Consider the following 4,028-nt stretch of genomic DNA (forward strand, 5'->3'; position numbering starts at 1 on the left):
CCTAGGTTCTATAGTTATCTTAACCAGATCTGGCATTGTATCCGAGGGCTCTCTTCAAGATGGTGATCGTTCCCTTAATCGCAGACAACTGCACCTCATGTGCACTTGGGTGACCGGGGATTGCCTCAAGGTATTTCTTGAGGTTCTTCTTCATCAGGCCTGTTGCTCCTACCACAACTGGAATGATATCGATGTCTTTCAATGACCATGTTGTTCTTAGGTCATTTTTCAGGTCTTGGTATTTTGAGATCTTTCCCCTTTCAGCTCGATTCAGGCCGTAATCATTGGGGACTGTCACATCAATGATTTTGGCTGTTTTCTCTTGCTTGTTCCAGATGACAATATCAGGTTTGATTGCACCTCCTTCTATGTGTCTTCCTGCTGGGATCTCTTTGTCATAGAAGATCGTTATTTTTCCGTTGGATGAGACTGGTGTTGGCTCGTGCTCCCAGACATGTTCTTTAACTTCCAACTCCAGTTCCTTGCAGATCTTCCAGTGGAGATATTGACAGATCTTGTTATGTCTGGATGTATAATGCCCATCTGCCATGAGGATCTGGCATGCTGATGTTAGATGGTTTACACTCTCAACAGCTGTATGACAGAATCGGCATTTATCATTTTGTGAGATCCCTGCCATTTTTTTGAAGCCATTAGTTAGAAGTCCCTGATCTTGTGCTCCAATCAGAATTCTTTCTCCATCAAAACCAAGTTTTCCATTTTTTAGCCACTGCATTGATCCAACTTTGTCGATGTATTCCTTTTCGAGTTCTTCTTGGAAACGTCCGGCTCTTTTGTGTTGTTTCCATCTTTCCACTCGATGTTTTCCTTCTTTTTTGCAGTATTGTTCTCTGGTCTGTCTTGCAAGTTTTGTTGCAGGCATGAGACTGTTGCTTTTTCTCTCTTGTAGAAGTTCTCCGCCAAAGTTTTTTGCCAGTTTAGTGATTGAGGTCCGTTCACTTATGGTCTCGTGGTGTTGTGTGACCGTTTTTATGATTTCTTCTTCAGAGCTCTTTAAGTACTGTCCAATACTTATTATCGATGCTCTGTAGGCCTGGTTGATTTCAGTAAGACCCATACCGCCTTCTCTGCGAGGTAGGTATATTCTGTCCATGCATTGATTTCTGTATGTGATTTTGTGGAGGGTGAGCATTTTTCTGGTTTTTGTGTCCAATTTGTTAAGTTCGCATTGTGGCCAGTTCACTATGCCAAATCCATAGGTCACCACTGGTATTGCAAACTGGTTTATGGCTGTGATTTTATTTTTTGGTGTCAGCTGTGTTTTGCAGATCTTTTTTAAGCGGTTTAGATATTCTTTTGTTGTTTTTGTTCTCATTTTCTTGTGTTCAATTGAATTACTTTGTTCAATTCCCAAGTATTTGTATGTGGAGTCTGCAGCCAGGTCTGCAATGTAGCTCCCTTCATCCAATTGTATGTTTTCGGTTTTTGTCTTTTTTCCTTTTGTCATTGTGCATTTTGAGCATTTATCCAGTCCAAATTCCATGCCAATGTCTTTTGAGAACTTATGGGCAGTTTCCACGAGTTGAGTGAGTCCGTTTTTTGTGTTGGCATAGATTTTCAAATCATCCATGAACAACAGATGGTTCACAAGTTTTTGGTTTTCCTTTCCTTTGTCTTTACTTAAGTCATATCCAATGTCTTGCTCCTTCAGGATCTTGCTGAGCGGGTCCATGATTAAGCAGAATAAGAGAGGTGAAAGGCTGTCTCCTTGAAGTATCCCTCTCTGAACTCGTACGTCTGGGATTGTTGTCCCTGTGTGATTGAGGGTGATGGTGGTGTTCCACTTGTTCATTTGTGCTTTCAGGAAGGTTCTTATTTTCTCATTGATGTTGTATAGTTCTAAGCACCTCAAGATCCAGGAGTGTGGTACACTGTCAAATGCCTTTTTGTAATCAATCCAAGCCATGCTGAGGTTCCTCTGCCTTGTTTTGCAGTCCTCCAGGATAGCTTTGTCTGTCAGTAACTGGTCTTTAGCTCCTAATCTTCTTTTGGAACATCCTTTCTGTTCATTTTCCAGGTAGCCACCATTGTCAAGATGTTCATAAATGGCATCAGCTATGATTCCTGTCAGCCATTTGTATGTTGTTGTTAGGCAGCAGATGGGTCTGTACTTGTTGGGAAGCTGTGTTTCCTTGGTCTTTGGAATTAGGCTTGTGTTCCCTGTCGTTAGCCAGTCTGGTGTATCCTCTTCTCCGTTCAATATTTTTGTGAAAGCCACAGCATAATGTTGGTGTAATGCTGTCAGTCTTTTCAGCCAAAAATTTGGGATTTTGTCGATGCCAGGTGCCTTGAAGTTACTGTATTCACTCATTTTCTTTCTGATCTCTTCTTCATTGATTACAATTGCTGGCATTTGTTGTTTGTCTTTGTTTTTCTGTTGTATTTTTTCAATCCACTCAGCCTCTTGGTGTTGTTTTGGGTCTTCAAAGAGTGGTCTCCAAAATTTTTCAATTTCCTTTCTCTCAGGTGGTTGTTGTACTTCTATTGTGTCATTTGCCAGCTTTCTGTACACTAGTCTGGGGTTTGTTGCAAATAGTTTATGTTTTGCTTGTATTTTCTTGTCTTTATTCCTAATTTGTGCTGCGAAAGCTTTTACTAAGGCTTGATGTTCAGCCAGCCTTCCACCTAGCAGTTTGTCTTCAACATTGTATTTTCTTTTAATGCGATTTATTTTTTTTAGAAGATTCTTTTTGTGGTTCTTGTTTCCCAAAAATGTGGCCATTTGGGAGATCTCTGCTCTTAGGCAGTTGATTTTTTGTTGTAATTTCTTTTTCCATCGTGGCATGGTATTCTTTTTCTTATTTGTGGTACTGTTTCTCTCCAAATCTTGTGGGGCTAATTTACTTTGTATGTACCATGCCGCTCCATAATTTACAGAGTTTAACTCTGTCAATGTGGCTCCTCTTGGGACCAGTTTGGTCAGTCCTATGTTAACTTTTTGAAGGATATTTTTGAATTTTTTATTCTCTTTTAGTTTAGTCAGCTTTGGGCGCTCTTTCATGTCCATTTTTCTTGTTTCTTCAATCTTATTTGCCAATTCTGTGTGTGGTCAGGTTGCTCTTCTGTCTAAATGTTTTGCCACAGTCAAAACAGCCAAAAGGTTTCTCACCCATATAAATTCTCATGTGTGTGATAAGGTCGTCCTTCCGTAGAAATCTTTTACCACATTCAGAACAGCCAAAAGGTTTCTCTCTCTCTTTTTTTTTTCATTTGCCTTGAATTTGTGGTCAGGTTGCTCTTCTGTCTAAATGTTTTGCCACAGTCAAAACAGCCAAAAGGTTTCTCACCCATATAAATTCTCATGTGTGTGATAAGGTCGTCCTTCCGTAGAAATCTTTTACCACATTCAGAACAGCCAAAAGGTTTCTCTTTTTTTTTTTTTCATTTGCCTTGAATTTCCTTCTACAAGAGTGCAGTGGGCCCCAGACCCGGGGTCTAAAGCTGCACCCTTAACATTACTGACTTTGTATCTGAGGGCTCTCTTCAAGATGGTGACCTTTCCTCTCCTCAAAGACTGCCTTTGATCTCCTGCCCCACTTCTCATGTTTGAGTAAGCGAAGCAGTCTTCAGATCCCCCTTCCGTCCAAATCTTTTACCACAATCAGAACAGTTGAAAGGTTTCTCTCCTCTATGAATTCCTATGTGTTTAGTGAGATTGTCCTTGTATCCAAATATTTTACCAGTCAGAACAACCACATGGTTTCTCCCCTGTATGAATTTTCATGTGGGTGTTCCGATTCCCTTTATTTCTAAACCTTTTACCACACTCAGAACATCCAAATGCTTTCTCTCTTTTTTTTCCATTTGCCTTGAATTTCCTTCTACTAAAGCTGCACCCTTATCATTACTGGCTTTGTATCAGAGGGCTCTCTTATAGATGGTGACCTTTCCTCTCCTCAAATACTGCCTTTGCTCTCCTGCCCCACTTCTCAAGTTTGAGTAAGCGAAGCAGTGAGAGATCTTTTTCTTCTCCCCAATGGACCAATTTACAATGATGCAGTTTCACT

At 40.4% G+C, this 4,028-nt stretch overlaps 1 long non-coding RNA gene across 1 annotated transcript; it reads right to left on the reverse strand.

Annotated features, from left to right (window-relative positions):
- Positions 1-3,200: 3,200 nt before the first annotated feature.
- LOC117531231 lies at positions 3,201-3,986 on the reverse strand. Its single transcript, XR_004566579.1, has 2 exons — positions 3,907-3,986; positions 3,201-3,517 (listed from the first exon to the last, which is right to left on the reverse strand). It is a non-coding gene; the product is annotated as an uncharacterized LOC117531231 (long non-coding RNA).
- Positions 3,987-4,028: the final 42 nt, after the last annotated feature.

This window comes from Thalassophryne amazonica, chromosome 18 (assembly GCF_902500255.1).
Source record: "Thalassophryne amazonica chromosome 18, fThaAma1.1, whole genome shotgun sequence".
In the NCBI taxonomy this organism is placed as follows: Eukaryota; Metazoa; Chordata; class Actinopteri; order Batrachoidiformes; family Batrachoididae; genus Thalassophryne; species Thalassophryne amazonica.